Source organism: Terrapene carolina, unplaced genomic scaffold (genome assembly GCF_002925995.2).
Source record: "Terrapene carolina triunguis isolate 2854851 unplaced genomic scaffold, T_m_triunguis-2.0 Scaffold113, whole genome shotgun sequence".
NCBI classification, from domain to species: domain Eukaryota; kingdom Metazoa; phylum Chordata; order Testudines; family Emydidae; genus Terrapene; species Terrapene triunguis.
The window spans coordinates 31,831,237-31,852,784 of NW_020664464.1; the positions used below are offsets into that span (position 1 = coordinate 31,831,237).

The window sequence follows — 21,548 nt, forward strand, 5'->3', positions numbered from 1 at the left end:
TTAACCACAACTGCAATTTGAATAACGGAATTTATTTCTATTTAGTCATTTATCTAAAGCAGTGGGTCTCAAAATTTTTTACTGGTGACCCCTTTCACATTGCAAGCCTAGGAGTGTGACCCCCACCCCAATAAATTAAACACAGTTTTTTATATATTTAACACCATTATAAATGCTGGAGGCAAGCGGGATTTGGGGTGGAGGTTGACAGCTTGCAACTCCCCATGTAATGACCTCTCGACCCTCTGAGGGGTCCCGACCCCCAGTTTGAGAACCCCGGATCTAAAGAGAATATTTTTATCTTGGCATATAAATAAGCTGTGACATTCCACCAGCCTGAAAAGCTCAGCTTCACCTTCTGTCGCCAAAGCATGTGTTATTTCACAGAAACACATTTTGTTGCATCCTATTTCTTAATTTTTGATTTATCACCATAGTCTTTGCATAATATATTTTTGTGGCTCATGGAACATTTACACAAGCTCACCTTTTTTCTGTTTCATCCTCATCCTTAGAAACTATGGTTTCTGCCTTAACTTTCTTAAATTACATTTGGTTTTTTTTTTAAACGGGAGGAAGAGCAAACATATTTCCATTACAAATACCTCCATATCAAATTTTGGTGTATGACCTATTAATGTCAAATGTTATTGCCATAAAGAAGTGTCTTAAACAGCAGCATATCTAAATACCATATTTTTGAACAAAATACCAGCGTTAAGAATATGGGACACTTTAATAATAGAGAATTTGACTGACAATAACACAGCTCTTTATAATGTGGGTCTCTTTCCTGATATACGCAAAAAGATAACAAACATTTCTATAAAATGAGATAAATACAGGTTCTTTCAGTATAGTTGAAGTCACTGCTTTAGTCAAGACCACATGTTTATGTTCCCTCATAAATAGCCACATAATTGCCCTTTTTGAAACTGCTGCATAATTGTACTCCAGGTTCTAAACTTTTATGTAAAAAAAAGTCTCTAGCCCTTATGATTTTGAAGAAAAATTTCCATACAGGAATCAAATGTACACTGACACAGTTTTCAAAGGCTGCAGGGAGCATAATGCAATAATACTACGTCCTTGTCTACACTGCCACTTTACAGCGCTGCAACTTTCTCGCTCAGTGGTGTGAAAAAATACCCCCGAGTGCTGCAAGTTTCAATGCTGTAAAGTGGCAGTGTAGACAGTGCATCAGCGCCTGGCTCTCAGCACTGGGAGCTACTTCCCTCGTGGAGGTGGGGTTTTTTATAGCACTGGGAGAGCTGGTGCCATGAGTACATAGACATGTTAAAGCGCTGTCACGGCAGCGCTTTAACGTTGCTAGTGAAGACATGCCCTAAGAGACATGTGAAATGTTCCCATTCAACTTCATTGGGTGTTAACTCAGGAGCCTAAATGATAATGTAAGCAGCCACACTAGTAACAACTATTGCAATGCCGATAATTTTAGTAGAAACATCAAACTATCAGTAACATATTTATCCATCCCTGTTGGCTGCAGTGGCAGAGCCTGGAACGGTATACTGTGGGGCAGCTAGTTGTTGGCAGAGGCTGCTGAATTCATGACTTCTCACTCCAAACTTATTTTTGCATTGGCCTAAAACTGGGAAGAAAAAAGAGCTACCCAAAGCCTCTCCTGCATCATGGGTACTAAAACCCATCTCTCATGCCTCCTTAGATGCCAAAAACCTCAACAGCTGTCACAGTCTACAATACTTCCCCCACACCCAAAGCTTTATTTAATAACTAATACCAACTATTTTTTACATTTACCTGAATTTGCCACAGACATTCTTAGTTCCCCTCACCAAAGAATCCCATAATCCAGAAACTACTACTGCAGATTTTAAATCCACCTTTCTACAAACTACCACCATGACTTTATGGTATTGAGGAATGGGACTACCATCCTGTGGACTGAGGATGCCAGCTGGCTTGGCGGACAGAAAGCCCCATTCCTGTACATCTTATTTCAGTTGGGAAAACATGTGACTAAAGGAATTTATGCATGTTTAAAATTAAGCACATGCTCTAGTGCTTTGCTGAACAGAGACTCGTGTGTTTAAGTGCTTTGCTGAATCACAGCCAAAATGCACACCAAAAGTGCACTGCTCAAGCATGCTTGTCTAACTTAAATGCATGTTCAAAAGTGAACTGCAGGTGCACAGAAGCCCTTGTCTCAGTTCTTACTCCCTGGTAAACGGTTATGGGAGAGCTCCCGTAGCACTACTAAGGTCCACAGAAGTGGTTTGGAGAAGAGAAACCATGGGAGCTTGGAGGATGGTTTGAAGGGGCCCCTAGAGTAAGAGGAATAACTGATTTTAAATGAAACGATCAGCCATGTAGATAGACTGCAGGTCAATTTATCCACAAATTGGGTTCAACATGGGAAATCACAGTACAAATTTCAATATACCATTTGCTAATGTGCTAAGACCCTCAGGCACTACTTCTTGGTGGAGAGTTGGTAGTTCATTATTTATGCCCATGTAATCTTTGATTTATTCTAATGAGAATACCAGTTTCAAGGTGCCAATTTTGATGTGAAAATCTATCTGCTTGGAATTAAACTGACACCACCAATGCTTTTCACGATGGCTACTGAATGGTTATGAGACAACTACTGCTTTTGGTAGTAATGGACAATTAATGGACAAAAGCCAGATTTATATTCATGACCAACAGGTATAAGACTTAGTAGCATCATACTAATCCTTGTGATGGTCAGACCCCTGAAGATCTTATTTTCAAGAATCTTTTCATTAAAATTATTTGTAAACAGAGCCATCTTGCTTCCAGAAATTAATAAACAACATCAACAAAAGTACATTAGCAAAAGTACAACTTGATAGACCAACATTAAACAAATAAAAGCATATGCACAGCCTCTTATCCTATAATTAAGGCTCCGTGTTTGTCACGGAGGTCACAGAAGTCACAGATTGTGGCCAGTGCGCCTGGCACGGGGGCCGCCTGAACATCTTCAGCAGCTGGTGGGCCAGGCGCACTGGCCGCTGCTGGGGCAGTCTCGGGCCCCCCAACCCCGCCCCTCAGCAGCAGGAGTTTGGATGTGGGGGGGCTCAGGGCTGGGGTGTGGGGTGATGCTTACCTGGTGGGGGCTCCCTGGAAGGGTGACAGGAACTCCCCTCCCTCAGCTCCTAGCTCCATGTGCTGCCTCCGCCCCCGCAGCTCCCATTGGCCACGTACCCAGCCAATGGGAGCTGCAGAACTGGGGCTTGGGGTGGAGAGGAGGCAGTACATGGAGCTAGGAGCTGGGGTCACCGCTTCCCAGGAGCCAGGTAGGGAGCCTGCCCCAGCCCTACCAACCCTTCTCCAGCACCCAAGCTTCCTCCCCTACCCCGGGCTGCGCTCCCCTCCCCAGCACCTGCGGCGCCACCCCAGGCCACACTCACGCACCCACAGCGCCCCCAGGGCTACCCTCCCAAGCCTGCCCCCCTCCTGCCACGTTTTAGTCAGGGGTATTTTTAGTAAAAGTCATGGACAGGTCATGGGCCATGAATTTTTGTTTACTGCATGTTACCTGTCCATGACTTTTAGTAAAAATACCCGCGACTAAAACGTACCCTACCTATAACGTATGAACTGCTCCATTTACCTTTTTAACAGTATATCATACATGTAATTATTTTTTAGACTTCTGGGTGCAGCAAGCAAAAACTGGTTTGCAAACTAAATGGATGTAGAGATTCCTGAAGATAAGACTTATAATAGGGGGCAATTACAAAGGTAGGTCAATTTGTGGGGCTAGCCACTTTGCCGGTGTCTTTCTAATAGCCAGAATGTTAAACCATCTACTACCTTCATCATATTATAATTTAAAAGTCAGTTCCCCTTTTCCTAAGGATCACTTAAGATGCTGTGCACAGGTAACAAAAAGGATACATGAGAAAAAAATTAATAAACAACCATCATGTAGTTTATGCCAACCAAGTTCCTTTAGTCAAACATTTCATCCTGATGCTATGTAACACAAGTGCTATACAATAAGATACTCAATAGCTGATTCTCTCTCCCCCGCTTCTTCTAATGAACTGCCAACATGTTTCCCTGTTATACTGTCTCTGTTGATTGACTCCTATTATCAGAACACCTATTAATTCAAATATATTGAGCACTAACCAAGAAGTCCAGGTTATCGCAATTCTACTGTAGCTAGGCAAAAACATGCACCACGTTCAAAGATACAGTATAAACTCAAATTTGTTTTTTTACTAGCCATTGTAAAATGCATTTACATCTCATTTTAAATCTGTTTTAAGTAAAAATAAATCAAATAATGGTGTTAAGCATACATCCATTTCCTGGTCATTCCTTTCTGTAACACAAGAACAGTTTTTGCTCAGGTCCTAGCAACAAGCACAAATATTATATTGTATCCAGTGCTCAAAACATGAGTTTCCAAAATGATATGTTAGTACTCAGCTTAATTAAAGAATATGCTTTAAGAACAATATCTGAATGTACAACAGCAGCAATAATAGCATTTGATTAAAGTTAGTCTAAATTTGTTTAGAATAACAATTTTTCCCCTTTATATAGATAAAGAAAAAAGGCCAACAGTCTAGCATGGACAAGAAAACAACTAACATGAACCCATGCGAGGGAGGGGGAAATATTGATAAAGGAACAGTTCAGAATAACCTATTTACATCTTAAAATTAAATAGAGAAAAATACAAAATGCTGTTAAAAACACAATAGTGTTGTTTACAAAACTATTTTGAACACAAATTTGGTGCATTTACGTACTTCTTAAACTGTTCTTTAAAAAACAAGAATAAGACTTGTGCACAGCAAAGGATGATCTCCGTACTAACCAACCTGTGAAAGTTGAAATGCATATCAGCTATTTTTGGTAACTGTAGCTTCTTTATATGGTATATCACTGGTAACTTTATACTTGAAGATGAAATTACAAGATAGATAGAAATTCCACAGCTGTTTACCAGAATATTTATGTGCCTGTTTCTCCCCACCAGCAAAGAACTCCTCTGTGACACCAGGATCAATAGTGTATCTGATGCATGTATCCTATTTTAATAGTGACAACAGTCCTGTTGTTGCAGGATTATTCCCTTGTGTTTTTAATGATGCACCTGCTCCATAAAAGCAGCAAAGAGTCCTGTGGCACCGTATAGACTAACAGACGTATAGGAGCATGAGCTTTCGTGGATGAATACCCACTTCTTCGGCCATGTGAACCATCCCTCACTCCTTTGACAAAGAAATACCTTGTATCTGGCAAAACACCAACACCACCACTGGCCAGCTCCAAGCTCCCTTTACTATGTCAGTCTACTTGTTTTCACATTTCATTCAAGATACAACACTTCTCAAATACTTTTTGACATATTTTTCATCTTGACAGTGAAAATGATTATTTCATGCTGTGTTAAATACTTAAGTATTCTGAATTATACACAGCAAAATGTTGGCAGCTCTGGTTCATTATAAAGACTTTATTAAAATAACTGCATGCCAGCAAGCCTCTATTTCAGGTCAGAGTAAAAATCAAAGGGCTAGATTGTGCTTAGCTCACAGAGAAAACTAAGGTTCTTCCCTCCCTGTATGCCACCGTGTTAGTGCCTCCTGGATCACTGCTCCTGATGCTCAGTGGATCACCCAAAATGTTTCTTCCTCTGGAGCAAGTGGGGGGATGGGCAGCAAACTGAGCCATCGCTCTACTACATCCACCTTATACTGACCAGATCTGTTTGGAAGCATGAGGGGGTATGCTGCATCTCATAAAAGTGTGTTGCAAATTAGTTCTCCTCAAAGCACACAAAAGGAACCAGAACAAGCACTGTCCCACTAAAAGGTGCCTCTCTCAAGCACAGTGCCTCCCACTGGTCCATTTGATGAGGTGCACCTACACACCACTCCTTACACAGAGCTTTCTTTATCTTAAAGGCAAAATGTAGCCCAAAAGAAACTAGGTCATACTCTCGCGATTTTTCCCCATTACAGGAGAATCACTGATATCAATGAGCAGACTCTATTGTACAATTATTTCAAATGAGAGCATTACCTAACATCTAACTTACTTGCCACAAAGCCACAGCTGAGATCAGCAGGGGTGCCCAAGCTGGAACCCACTCATTTAAGAAGGCATCTAGCAGGAGATTCTTTGTGAGGATCCCTCAGCTTTGGATCTTGCCCTCTACCATTCCCTCATTCTGAACAGTTAGACTTTATAAACCTTCAGGGCATGCTGCAAGGCACATCTGCTTTCCCTAGCTCAAAGAGGCAGGGAAGACTTACATGGCAATTCATAAAGATCTGAAATATGTTTTTAGTTGCTGGGTTATGACTGAGTTAATGATTGGGCAAAGAGGAGTAGCCTGTCTGTATAGCTCTATTACAAATGGCATTTTTCTAACTAAAAGGGCTAATAATGAAAAAAATATTTTCTCTATACTTTGGGTTAAATACTGCTCAGTACTCAGCCTGTTTACTCAAGTAGTCCTACTGACTTGACTTAGATCCTATAAAGGTTTGCAACTGGACCTCGTGCCATGGGACTGACCAGAGATATACATGTTTGCAGAATCATGCCTAACTGCACCAAGTGGAATTATTTTTATTTTCCAATTGGAGGATCTGATCCTGCTCCCAGTGACTTCAAAGAAAGCAAGAGACAGTAGTGCCAACCCTAATGTTCAAAAATCATGAGTCAGGCCCCTCAAAAATCATGGCTTAAAAATCATGACATTTTAAAGACTAATAAAATGTGGGTTGTTTTTATTTGCCTTCTGGTTTTTGGACTCTTTAGGGTGCACTGGGATCATATTTCCAAGCTTTTCTTTGCAACCATAAGGCTAGAAACTTAGGGCTTTTTACATGGTAGGGTAATATGCACTACAGGGGTGTGATTTCTGATTTCCACAGTGCACTAATGTGATGCACATTAACTGGTCTATGTACATCTTGCTGGTGCGCACTAAAGGTTCCCTTATAGTGCGCATTAACTGCCTCTGTTGCAAAGCCCTAACACACTCTCTCTCTCTCTCTCTCTCTCTATATATATATATATATATATTAAGCTCACAATCAGTTGTCTCCATGTGCTGAGGCTTTAAGTCAAACATCAAATATCATGAGCTGGCAACACTGAAATCAAGCCTTAGTATGTTTCAGAGCCAATTTATATGCTAAGAGCCTGACCCTGCAGCTCTTACTCATCCACTTGTTTTTACTCCTACAAGGACTCCCATTGATATCAGCTTGAGTAAACAGTTTGTAAATTTCAACCTTATGTTATTAGAATAGCCTTGTATTAATTTAACTGTGATCTAAGATGCAGTCCTTCTATCAGATAGACCTATAGTTACTGCTCTTAGAACTAAATAAATGCTGTTTCCACTAACATTTCCTTACGGTATAAAAACAGCAAACTTTTATTACATTTTCTTTTAACTATCAATACGTACCAGTAGAACATGTACAGTGTTTAAAACCATTTTCCCACAAGGGATGTCTGAGCTCAGAACAGAACACAAATACATTTGCATTTGCTTCAAATTTCACAGAAAATGATTTTTACAGTGGCACTTTGGAGAACTGACATCCGGTATATGCTTTAGCTCTAATTAAATCCCTCAGATAAAACCCTAATTTCATTTGGAAAACAGAACCCTGGGCTGGCTCCACTTTATAGGGGAGAGAAGAGGCTCTTTATTTCTGCTGTCATTCTCTTTCTTTACAGAGCTTGGTGCTTTTCTTCCTTGATAGATACCTGTCAATCATATGCTGATAAGAAATACAGGGCTCTGTTGCTTGTTTTAAGAGGGAAACAACAGGAGTACTCCTTTTTCAACAGTTATTCACAGGCAAGCCAAAAATGCCACAGGAATAGACTATTATATTTCAGGATTTAGTTCAAGGAACACTGAAAATTGTCAACAATAGTTATTTCTGAAACCTATTTCTTCTCTGCAAGCAGAGTTCAGCAAAGAATGCTAGCATTTCCTGTGGAAATTGTGTGGCTGCCAGTAACGTCCTCCTAATTTTTCTTCTCCCTTTTCATTGTTTTGTATTTAAAATAAACACAACCTGGAATTTCGACAACAACCACAATAACCCTTTACCTCACTTACCACCTGCAGATGAAAGTCATCAGGAGAGGAAAGCAAAGGAGCCACATTTCAGCAAGCAGCAAAACCAAAGCACACTGTAACCCAGCAAGAGAGGTAGCTGAGGATGTCCAAGTCCTGAATGCTGGATTTCGGGGCGGGGGGAGAGGGGTTAGCAGGCACTTCCCACACTATCCTATTGTGTATTCGTTTCACCCCACCCTCCACCTCCCCCTGTATGTGATGCTGCCTTTATTCCGTGCCCGTTTTGCACGAAGTGGCTCGTTAAAGGGAAGACACAATGAGCGGCAATACTAGACAGGATGCCAGCCAAGAGGGGAAGAACATCGATGCCCCATAAGGTAGCGGTGGAAGCTGCTGCCTCTTGTGTGTCAACTATCTCCCTGCTAAAACAACCCCTTGGCTGCAGCGTTACTATAGAGACATCGGCTCTGTCCTAACCCCTGCCCGGCGAGGCGCTGCTCTCCCGGAGACAAACAGCGCCGTCCCCTGCCTGCGCTGCCGGAAGGGATGCGATGCCCGGAATCCCCCTCTCCGTGCGCCGCGGCGAGGGAAGGGGGGTGGGGCCCCCAAATGCAAACTTGGAGCCGCAGCCTGCGCTGCCCCCTTCCCCCGGGGCTCTGCCTGGCCCAGGCTCCAGGGAACTTTTGCTCACTCACCCCGGGGCTCTGCCGGCCAAAGTGCTGCTGCTCCGCGGGCCGGGGTTCGCGCCGCTCCTGCCGCTGCTCGGACTCCGGCAGAACGCGGCCCGGGCGAGCTCGGGGACGCGGCCGCCCGCTGCTTGCGTCACAGTCACGCCGCGGCCATTCCCCACGCCGGGAATTCGGGGGGCTAGGGAGAGCCGCCACGTGATGAGCGGGCGAGGCGCCGCCGGGCGGGGAGGAGGCGAGTCAGGCAGGGCGGAGGCGCTGGTGTCTGCCCGCCGCGAGCCTGAGTGCCGGGAGCTCCCCACCCATTCCTCTGCCGCCCGCAGCCCCGCCAGCTGCCCACCCCGCCCGCGCTCGGCCCCGTCCTCGCCTCCCGCTGGCTTCCCCCCGCACACGCTCCTGCTTCTTGCACTTTCTCCCTCACCCCCCGTGACAGAGACGCCGGGTGCAGCTCGGGGCGCCCCGCTCCTACTCCATCCCCGCCGCAGGGGCCGTGCGGCTCCGCTGCCCCTGGGCACTGGGGAGAGTGGGGCTGAAACCGGACAAAGCTGGGGGGTGCCGGGCGCTGTGTCCTTCACCTCCCCCCCTCCGGGAATTGCCCCCGCCCGAGCTGCTGGGGGGAGATTTCCGGGGTGAACTAGTGGGGTGTTGTTCTAGGGCTCGATGTCCCTCTCCTCAAGTGGGTCAATGATCGCTCCTTGAGAGGGGTCAACTCGGGTGAGGGTAGGGTGACCAGACAGCAAGTGTGAAAAATCAGGACAGGGGATGGGGGGTAATAGGAGCCTATATAAGAGAAAGACCCAAAAATCAGGACTGTCCCTATAAAATCAGGACATCTGGTCACCCTAGGTGAGGGCTGAGCAGAAAAGCCTGCCTTCTTCGGACCATGCCGCCTGGCAGGAGCCCTCCAGCACGGAAAGAACGGGAAAGGCCAGGCGCGTGCCCTTGTGTTGCTCACGGAATTCCCTCGGGGGGTTCTGCTGTCACACCACGCTCCACTCCAGAAGCGGGTCCTTTTAAAAACACCAACATGTGCTAAAAGTAGCAATATAGGGCGCAAAGCTGTAATTTGCTGGAGCAGCAGGCACAATTTGTAATGAATGTCTAAAAAGCTATCTTTAAGGTGGAAACACACATCATCTCGTGGTATAACGTATTAATCACATGGCATCATATTGCACTAAAAATACCTGAAAATATTGGGTTTAATTCGTTCACATCTGTTTAAAATAAAACCTTGGTTTTTGGCTTAATATAAAACCTGGAAAGCACACATCATGCTTTCCTTCCAGTAGATACAGATGGAGTTGGTGGCAACCTTGCAATGTATGGAACACGTTTCCATTAAACTCATTTTAACTCCCTCTGTTAGAAAACCATATTTTATTTCATGTTATTGAGGGTTAGTGCAGTTACAAGCTGTGCCTCTGCTTCCGAATGTATAGTATATTTGTCAAACATGGGCCAGGTGGTCACTCTACTTAAACATTACAGTAATTGTTTGTTATAAGATTCTCAAGTGGTAACTTACTAGGCTAAACCGTTGTGATTTCAGTGTGATGTAACAGGAAAACACTACCCATACTCTAAGTGATAGTTTAGCTGCAGTGGAAGTTCCTTTAAATGCATTTTCCCCTCTTTTTCATAGTTTAATTTTAATGTCTTCGGCCGTGTTTTCTCAGAAGTGTCTGGGATTTTTTTTAATCACTATTCACACACATTTTCCAGCCTGCCGTTTAAACTTATCCTGCTCTATATCTTTCTCACTGGCCCCCCAGAGATTTTCTGTATGCTTTTACATTTCAAACATAAATCAGGACTTGGGTTTTCTGTCTCAGATGAGACAACACTGCAAAAGCCCCAAAGATGTGCATAGTAAATTAAAGTGAATTTCATGCTTGTTAAAAATCCTGGTTTGACATTACTGGTAACTGTTATCCGCAGAACAAATATAGCACAGATAGCAGCAGTGCAAGCTTCCCCGCACTGTGCCACTAATGTTACTAAACCCCATTCTGGATTGAACACCTCTAGGAATTGAGAGCAGTGGTTCAGTCTGCATGTTCATTCACTCCTTGGCCTTCATACTGAAATTTCCAGTGAAGTCACTAATCACAGTTCCTGGCCCATTAGGAATGGAACTGAGTCCACCATTTGATGTATTCCATAGAACAGACATCAGATAGTAACTACTGATCTGATCTACGTTTGCACCAGTGACCTGGAGATGAAAGGCAGTATAGTAGTGTTCCATGATAATCCCCTTGCAACATAATGCGTTCTCATATATTTCACAACTCATTCAGTACTCTTGCCCAAAGGTGGAAGAGTGTTAATTTTAAAAAATAAATGTATGTTTTTAAGATGTGTGAAAAGAAGCTTGAACATTGATTACAGTGAATTCTAGTTTTTGTATTCAGGCCATGTTATGTGGAACAGTACTTTGCTCAAATTCACTCTAAAACGGTCTGTGCACTGAGGAGTGTGTGATTCAGGGAGAGGAAGAGAAGGGTTTTATTTTGGAAACATTTGACCATTGCAGTGCTCTTAGGAAATGGCATATTTGGACACTGCACATTTCACACTCGTACTTATATGGAGATTAAATAACTGTTTTGGGTATTTGAAATGCATTTGATTAGGTGGTATTTTTAAAGGAATGCTGGTCAGCTGTGTGTGATTAAATGGTTTTAAAAGGAATGCAGGTCAGCTTCAGAACACAATGTCACATATAACTCATGCCAGGTCGAAGAACACGGTGTCTATGGAAAAGAAAAGCAGCATATTTTGTAATTTAGGGGCTATAAATACACTCTATATTTAAATGCAGCCTATTAGCCTGCCAAGTATATTTTTATGTGTTACATGTGATAATATCTCACATAAAGCTGATATTCCTGCTTATGGACCTGCTCCTGCATGCTTCAGTGGGAGTTTTGCTTGTGTAAGAAGTTCTGATCATGCCCTATATGTCTGTACAAGCAATAACTGTTGATATACAAGGGTCAATTTTTATGAAGATTGCAGGATGTACCATATTTATATATTATATTACACAGCACTGTTATTACTCAATTTAAAAAATATCACAAGACACAATCTGTATTTTTATAGCATAGGAACAGATACAAGGCTTTGCTAAATTGTAGAATTTTTCCAACTTATCACCTTATCTCCAGACATAAGACATTGAAAAACAGGCTCTAGGATACTTTTTTTTAAAAGATTAACCCAAGATCAGTTCAATGGTACATGAAAATTTACTAATCCTACTTGATGAGACAGACTGATCATGGTAATACACGTGATAAGGGTAAAGAGTATCTTTTATGTCTGTACGTAAGTAAGAGCCCAATCTTGCTCCCCCAGCAGACTGCGTGAGTTGAAGGTAGACAGCGGGTTGCAGGATAGGATTCTAGGGGCCTGAGCAAGCCCCCATTGAAATCAATGGGAATCATTCCATTAACTTCAGTGAATGTTGGATCAGGCCCCGTGTTTTTAACTCCCAGTAAAAGTTACCTTCAAATAGATTAAAATATCAGTGTTTTAGTCTAGAACAACAATATTTTTCAATTTGGTAATATTTGTATCTTCTATCCCACAGCTTATAAAATTTAAAAAATTACATAGTTTTACAAGCTGTGAATAAAGGAATGTACAGTACTTTATATCTGTAGTCAGCCTCCAGGCTCCAGGATGGTGATCTATGACTGATGGTGAGTATGATACCACCGAGAGTATTGTCAGGGGTGTCACATTAAGTAAGGACTGGTGATTGCAGAGAAACCACATCCACATCTGCTGAAATAACAAAGGCTACGTTTTAACTAGTACTATGATGAATACTCCCTTTGTGTTATTTAGGGGCAATCAGGAACTAAATGTTTGATTGTTTGGTTTTTTTTAATTTTGCCATTCAACTTTAAGTCTTGGTGGAAAATATTCCACTCTCAAATCCTGAGTTACTTCAGACTAGGGTGACCATATTTCCCTATGTTGAATACGGGACACCTTGTAAAATTGCTCGTATTCAATAGCAATCAATCAGAACTATGCAGTAGCGCCCCCCCCCCCCCAGCATGCTATAAAAACTCCAGAGCCCACCAGGGAAAGGCAGGGCCTCAGGTGTCCAGGGGGCAGGCGGGGCGGCCTTGGGCATAGGCGTAGTATGACTTCTATTTTGGGGGGCAGGGGGCAGCAGGTCTCAAGTCTGCTCCACATGGCGGGTCCGGGAAGGGAGTGCCACCTTCACCCCCTGATTCACCTCAGGAGGCCACCCAGCCTGTGTTGGTTGTGATGGGAGGGAGGCACAAACAAAAATTATAACACAAAGGTGGTGGGGGGGTTGAAAAAAAAGTTGGAAAACAGCTCAGGGTGCAGGGAAGGGGGTAGCTGGGGGCTGTGTGCAAGCGGGGGGTAGCTAGGGGCTGTGTATGGGCAGGGGGTAGCTCAGGGTGAAGTGAGGGGGTAGCTAGGGGCTGTGTACAGGCAGGGGCTAGCTCAGGGTGCAGGCAGGGGGTTGCTAGGGGCTGTGTATGGGCAGGGGGTAGCTCAGGTGAAGTGAGGGGGTAGCTAGGGGCTGTGTGTGGGCAGGGAGTAGCTCAGGGTGCAGTCCCTGTTCCCTGAGGGCTCTGCCAGCCCCACTCCTATGGCTCTTACCAGCTGTGTGAGAAAAGGGGGCTGGGAGCTGAGGAGCAGCCAGCAGGAGAGGAGGGAACACCATGGCTGCCTGCTCCTTGGCACCAGCCAGAGGAGCAGCTGCCCCGCACTCCCTGGCTCCAGCTTCCCACCTCCGAACTGGCCAGAGGGCAGAGAGAGAAGGATGTGTAGGGGGGTGTGGAGCTGCCCCTGGGATACTTCTTCCCCATGGAGAGCACTGGGGATCCAAGATTCAGCCCTGCAGTTCCTGCCTTCAGCCTCACGGAGGTCACCAGGGGTCAGGCATTCAGCCCCGCGGCTCCGGCGTCAGCCCCGCGGCGGGCGCTAGGAATCAGGGCTTCAGTCCCCTTCCCCGCCCCGTGGCTCTGGCTTGAGCCCTGCGGCAGGCACTGGGAATCAGGGTTTTAACACCTCCCCCTCCATGGCTCGGGCTTCAGCCCTGCGGCGGGTGCTGGGAATTGGGGCTTCAGCCACCCACGGCTCCAGCTTCAGCTCTGGAGTGGGTGCCGGGAATCAGGGCTTCAATCTCACGTCTCCAGCTTCAGCCCCACGGAGAGTGCTGGGGATCGGGGTTGCAGCCCCACAGGGGACGCTCGGGCTCAGGCTCTGGGTTTCAGCATCAGCGCCCAGTGACTCCCCTGAAAGCACAGACCCAAATTGAGAACCCCTGCTTAAGGTTTCAAATAGCGAGGGGTGACTTACACCCCTAGCCCCTCACACACGGGGCTGCCTCTCATCCTACCTGACATGTCATCTTCCTGCCTCTCCACCCGGCCTGAGGCCACCACGTGCTCTCACTGACGAGCCACTGCCTGCCCGCACTCACTCGCCAGCCACAAACAAGACACGGCTGGGGCTGCGCTGACTAACCACTGACTGGCCAGCAGGGGGAGCAGAAAATATGGGACAATTTGTCCGTTTTTTTTTTTAAAAAAAGACAGGACACCTGCAATAGGACTTAAATACGGGAATGTCCCGTTAAAAACAGGACAGATGGTCACCCTACTTCAGACAGGTGAGCCAGAACTAGAGCCATTGTTCCCACCTCCACCTCCTAACTTTGAGAGTTTGAAATACACTGGACAGATCCAAATTAACCCTGATTTTAGTTTTCCAAACCCATTCTGAATTTTCCCTACCTCCAATTTTTCATAAAGTAGACTACATATATTACTCAATTTAAAACCACTTCGCATATGTCTACATGGGAGATTTAATCCAAAACTTTTTGATACATGGCAACTCTCAGAATGCAAGTCGCTCCAATAGTGCGTGCACAGAACCCGTTCTGTTTCAAATTGCATTGTGTGAACACATGGCAACAGTTGGCTGTGAACTGAGGGCATAACATTCTCTGAAGGTATCTCGTGGTCCTTTGCTTCTCTGCTGAGCAGCATGCATCCCAGGATTGTTTTTGCTGTGAATATAATAATATGGAGATATACCTATCTCATAGAGCCAGAAGGGACCCTGAAAGGTCCTTGAGTCCAGCACCCTGCCTTCACTAGCAGGACCAAGTACTGATTTTGCCCCAGATTCCTAAGTGGCTCCCTCAAGGATTGAACTCATAACCCTGGATTTAGCAGGCCAATACTCAAATCACTGAGCTATCCCTCCACCTTGAATTGTGAATTTCTGGGCTGGCTTGTGCCATTTTCAAATTGCTATTGGCCAGGATTGACCCAGAAATGCTCTACACCACTATTGTGGTTGTTGGGATGCAGACATTGCAAGCACAGGAGTATTATGTGGGGTGGTTAAAGTTTTAGGTGCTTTTGTAAAACCCTATGAATTATTTCAGCTTTATTTTTAAGGAGTTTTTTGTTAAATGCAATGAATACTCATAATGGATGTACTGTAAATAGTTTTATTGTGAACAAACAATAAAAACCAATAATAAAGTTTGAATGAAACCAATGAAAAAATAATCTTTGTATATGGAAATACATTTAACTAACCAATCTTGTTAAGTAACCAAATATACACAAACCTTTCATTACTGCAACAGTGCAAACAAAACTTGAAGTGCAACAGTAAGAATATTTCAAATACAACTTTTTAGTGGGGGTATATAAACTTAAAGGTGAGTATACACCTTGCCATTGACTCTTCTTGTACGCATTACCTCGGTCATGGGGAGAGTACATGGATTCTGGGGTCGAGTGTCTTGGTTCAAAATTCTCAGGGATGTTGCAAAGCTCAAAAAGAGCTGGACTCTGAGGTGCAAGTGTTCTCATTGCCCAGAGGTTGGATCTGAGAGATGAATGGGAGTTGCTGGGAGCACTGAAGTGGAGATGCAGAGGTTAGAAGTTGCTGCTGGTCCCAGCAGCCAGCATTGTCCAGGAGCTGAAAGACATGGCTAGGTCCCAAATTAAAGGATTGCATGGCCTGCTGGCCTAGCAGAAGCATGTTTTCCAGGAGGGCATTCTGGCTCAGGTTAGCATCCATGAATTGCCTTTGCATCTCTGTCTTTTTCCATGTTCTCCTTTTTCATCAGCATGGTGATGCTGTCCTTGATCACAGCAACACTTCCACTTGTCACTGCGACATTGTCTTTGGCCATTGTGAGAGTCTCCTGGGAGATCTGCATTTCTTTTTCCCTCTGAGTCCTCATGTATAGCCTCCACCTCTTAGCCAGTCTGGTTTTCCTCTGTGACTGCCTGGAGTTCTGCAAATATCTCATCCCAAGTCCTCCTTTTTCTCCCCCTCAAGTTGGCCAGCCTGTCAGCAGTACACAGAGGCACTGTTCTTAATAGTCTGTCTGTTGCAGGTGTTGTGGGAGTTATATGTAGGGGGAATAAAAACAAATTCATATCCCAGACAACTCATGATACTATTTTTAGTATGCATGTGTGACCTCACCTCCCTGAGACTCTTCCCATTCTTGAGGGAACGTCAGTAAGTGGTAGGTGGACTATGTGTGCCGAATGTGCTGGGTGCATTTGGATTTCAATCTACTGTATCTGCTTTCGTGTTGGTAAGGGTGGGGTTGGAGCAATGTTCCAGACTTGTTTTTGCAGTTTTGTTTGCATGCTGGAGGTGCTTCTATGGCATTGGAGGTGTAAAGGGGGATGGCGGGCATTGGAGGCAAGCTAGATAGTAATCTCCTCTACATCCCTTTTAGGCTGTCCTCACTCTGGAAGATGTTAAACTGAGGCAGGTGACTTAGAGGCAGAGATTGGTCTTACTCAAAAAGGCCAAGGACAAACCAACGAGATATGCTGTGAAGTTATTCAACAGGATGGGCCCCACAGGAGTAGAAGGGGCTTGCAAGCTATACCAGAGGCATGGGTGTGCAGCTATTCCCTGTAATGTATTAAACAAAATTGAGGTATTTCTCTGTCTTAAGTCCTTCTATACCTAGGGTGACCATATTTCCCAAAGGGAAAATGGGACACCGTGCTGGACTCACTTGCTCCCCACTCCCACAAATTATTCTTGTAGTTTTTGGAACCTTTTCCAGTTTGTCAACATCTATTTTAAAATGTTGATACACCAAAACTGGACAGACTATTCCAGTAATCAGAAGGGTAGCCGTCTTAGTCTGAATCTGTAAAAAGCAACAGAGGGTCCTGTGGCACCTTTAAGACTAACAGAAGTATTGGGAGCATAAGCTTTCGTGGGTAAGAACCTCACTTCTTCAGATGCAAGTAATGGAAATTTCCAGAGGCAGGTATAAATCAGTATGGAGATAACGAGGTTAGTTCAATCAGGGAGGGTGAGGTGCTCTGCTAGCAGTTGAGGTGTGAACACCAAGGGAGGAGAAACTGCTTCTGTAGTTGGATAGCCATTCACAGTCTTTGTTTAATCCTGATCTGATGGTGTCAAATTTGCAAACGAACTGGAGCTCAGCAGTTTCTCTTTGGAGTCTGGTCCTGAAATTTTTTTGCTGTAAGATGGCTATCTTTACATCTGCTATTGTGTGGCCAGTGAGGTTGAAGTGTTCTCCTACAGTTTTTGTATATTGCCATTCCTGATATCTGACTTATGTCCATTTATCCTCTTGCGTAGTGACTGTCCAGTTTGGCCAATGTACATAGCAGAGGGGCATTGCTGGCACATGATGGCATATATAACATTGGTGGACATGCAGGTGAATGAGCCGGTGATGTTGTAGCTGATCTGGTTAGGTCCTGTGATGGTGTTGCTGGTGTAGATATGTGGGCAGAGTTGGCATCGAGGTTTGTTGCATGGGTTGGTTCCTGAGTTAGAGTTGTTATGGTGCGGTGTGTGGTTGCTGGTGAGAATATGCTTAAGGTTGGCGGGTTGTCTGTGGGCGAGGACTGGCCTGCCTCCCAAGGTCTGTGAAAGTGAGGGATCATTGTCCAGGATGGGTTGTAGATCACTGATGATGCGTTGGAGAGGTTTCCACAAACCTGGAAATCCTGGACGCCCCATCATCTCGGGCATTGGCACTCTCGCTGAAGGACTGTCTGGATATGTGGACTCCCTACTCAGACCCTACGCCACCAACACTCCCAGCTATCTCCGTGACACCACTGATTTCCTGAGAAAACTACAATGCATTGGTGACCTCCCAGAAAACACCATCCTAGCCACCATGGATGTAGAGGCTCTCTACACAAACATCTCACACACAGATGGAATACAAGCTGTCAGGAACAGTATCCCTGATGATGACACAGCACAACTTGTTGCTGAGCTCTGTGACTTTATCCTCACGCACAATTATTTCAAATTTGGTGACAATATATACCTCCAGACCATTGGCACCGCTATGGGCACCCGCATGGCCCCACAATATGCCAACATTTTTATGGCTGACCTGGAACAACGCTTCTTCAGCTCTCGTCCACTCACGCCCCTTCTCTACCTACGCTACATTGATGACATCTTCATCATCTGGACCCATGGGAAGGAGACCCTGGAAGAATTCCACCATGATTTCAACAGCTTCCACCCCACCATCAACCTCAGCCTGGACCAATCTACATGGGCGGTCCACTTCCTAGACACCACAGTACAAATAAGTGATGGCCACGTTAACACCACCCTATACCGAAAATCCACTGACTGCTACGCCTACCTTCATGCCTCCAGCTTCCACCCTGGACACACCACACGATCCATCGTCTACAGCCAAGCGCTGAGGTACAACCACATCTGCTCCAACCCCTCAGACAGAGACCAACACCTACAAGATCTTCACCAAGCATTCTCAAAACTACGATACACACACAAGGAAATAAAGAAACAAATCAACAGAGCCAGACGTGTACCCAGAAACCTCCTGCTACAAGACAGGCCCAAAAAAGAAACCAACAGAACTCCACTGGCCATCACCTACAGTCCTCAGCTTAAACCTCTCCAACGCATCATCAGTGATCTACAACCCATCCTGGACAATGATCCCTCACTTTCACAGACCTTGGGAGGCAGGCCAGTCCTCGCCCACAGACAACCCACCAACCTTAAGCATATTCTCACCAGCAACCACACACCACACCATAACAACTCTAACTCAGGAACCAACCCATGCAACAAACCTCGATGCCAACTCTGCCCACATATCGACACCAGCAACACCATCACAGGACCTAACCAGATCAGCTACAACATCACCGGCTCATTCACCTGCACGTCCACCAATGTTATATATGCCATCATGTGCCAGCAATGCCCCTCTGCTATGTACATTGGCCAAACTGGACAGTCACTATGCAAGAGGATAAATGGACACAAGTCAGATATCAGGAATGGCAATATACAAAAACCTGTAGGAGAACACTTCAACCTCCCTGGCCACACAATAGCAGATGTAAAGGTAGCCATCTTACTGTTGGCAACAATACTGTTGCTATTCCAGTAATGGTCTCTATAATGCCATGTACAATAATATTGCAATATCACCTCCCTTCTCCTATTCAATGTTTCCCTGTTTAAACATCTGAGGATCACATTTGCTGTCTTAGCTACCACACTGCACTGGGAGCTCATGTTTAGTCAGTTGTCCAGCTTGACCTTTGTGTCCTTCTCAGAGTCACGGTTTTCCAAAATACAGTCTCCTATCCTGTGAGTGTGACCTACATTCTTTCATATGTCCTGTGTAGGAAGAGAGATGGAGTAAAAGAGCGGAACTGTTGTCTTATGTGGCGAGAGTGTATACACATGCTCAGTGGTGCCAATCAAGATGCCAGATAAAAAAGTCAGAAGTCTCTGAGTTAAGTTAAGTGTCAATTTACACATATCCTTTTCAATTCAATAGGGTTATGAATGAGTCACTTTAGGAAATCCTGACCACACAATGTGTTTAATTGGATTAAGACCATGAACAGTAAGTGATTGGTTTCATTTGAGCCTTAAGAAAAAAGCAGTATAATCTGAAACTTATAATAGAGGCTACAAATTAATTTTAATGAAAGAAATCCTGTGATATAACAAGGAATTTTTCAACTATAGTCAATATACTAATTAAGCCCTCTGCTGTGGCTTTTAAGAAGATACGCCAGTGAATAACAGGATTCTAAGAAATTTTAAATTAACACCTACTGTGAACCACTTAGAATACAGAAGGCAGAAGAATCCACTTCTTGAGTTAGTTCAAAGCAAGACATTTTAGACAATCATTAAATAATTGTAAAAAACCCATGCAAATATAGCTGAAAGGAATCTCTGAGAACCAATTATCTGTGTCTCTTGTATTTAGGAGAAAGGCAAAGTGAGACTTCTGGAGTACCTCATAATGACCCTTCACTAAGAAAAGAGGGACTATACATAAATAAGTAGTAAAAACAGAGAAGCTTAGAATTCAGTAGGAATTGTTAGATATTAAAATCATAGGGCCCTGTTCCGCACCACTAAAATCATGGGAAGTTTTGTTATTGACTTCAATAGGGGCAGCATTGGGGGCCGAGAGTCCTGGGGAAATGGTTCTAAAAGAATGATAGTTGGCTGGCCTTTCTTTTCTTCTCCAACTGGCTTTGAGATAGTATATTTACAGGAGAAACCATTCAAAATGCTAACTAAGCAAGAATACTGTATACCCCATGGAGGCCAATTCTTAACAATTTTGTATGCTTTTTTCCATTGTCTGTTTTGGTCCTTATAAGATGTAAGCTGAGAATGGTGAGGCTGTGCCTTAGAAACCCCACACAGTTCTTCAATATCTGACAGAAGTAACAAACATTTATTTGAAGGTGTGTCTACACTGCAACTGGGAGGAGTGAATGGACCACCTGTAGAGGTACCTAAGCTAGCTCGAGCGAAAGTTGCAGTGGAGCCTCGGTACGTACTCAAGAATCCTGGGTGGGCAGGGCTAGCCTGTGAAGCCACCCATGCTACCTTGGCTTCACTGCTATTGTTACTTGAGCTAGCTTTGATCTAGCTTAGGTGTGTCCTCATTTGCTGCAATCACACCTCCCAATATCAGCACAGACCTATCCCAAAGCACAGAGAGTCTGGGCAGAAGGAAAGAACACAAGCAATTGGATCGCAGTGCATACTGGTAAGGGAACTTTTCCCTTAGTTCTTAAAATTAGACAGCTTGTACAAGCTTGTACAATACCTACTTAGTTTTCCTAAAGAGTAACAACAAATCATCCTCATTGTGATCTTTAAAAAAAAAAGCACTCAAACCCTTCATGTTAAAACCAATAATGTTACTTTTAGTAAAAATGACAACAAACTTTCAGTATGCCAAAGTGGCCAGTAGCTGATGACCGACAGTTGCAGAATGCTAGAACAGAATAGACAGCTCACCAAAAATTGTCAACAGGAGACTATAAACATGTTCACTGCACAGATCATTTTCCCAAAGAAGGAGCTAGTTTGCCTGTAGCAGAAAAAGAGAAGAGTTTAATTTCGATGAACAATTGCTGAGGGATTTCACCTTCCTTTACTGATCAGGTCTGACTGATTTTTCTGAAGTGAATAAGATCCCATGTTAAAATCCTTTGTGAGGAAAAAATAGGAAGACTTTGGAGTCAAAAGTTTGTTTATCAAATCTGCATTCAGCAGAGGTTCATAAAAAGCCTCCCAACATCAACTTGCATATGAGAAGTTTCTCAATAGTAATATGATCAGAGAACAGTGCAGGAAAATCATATCTCCAGTCCCCATAATAGACTAAATAACCTTTAGTTTGCAATGTAATATCCAGG

At 44.2% G+C, this 21,548-nt stretch overlaps 1 pseudogene; it reads right to left on the reverse strand.

Annotated features, from left to right (window-relative positions):
* The window catches only part of LOC115271211, a 46,853-nt pseudogene extending 30,811 nt beyond the window's left edge, over positions 1-16,042 (reverse strand).
* Between the last annotated feature and the right edge of the window lie 5,506 nt (positions 16,043-21,548).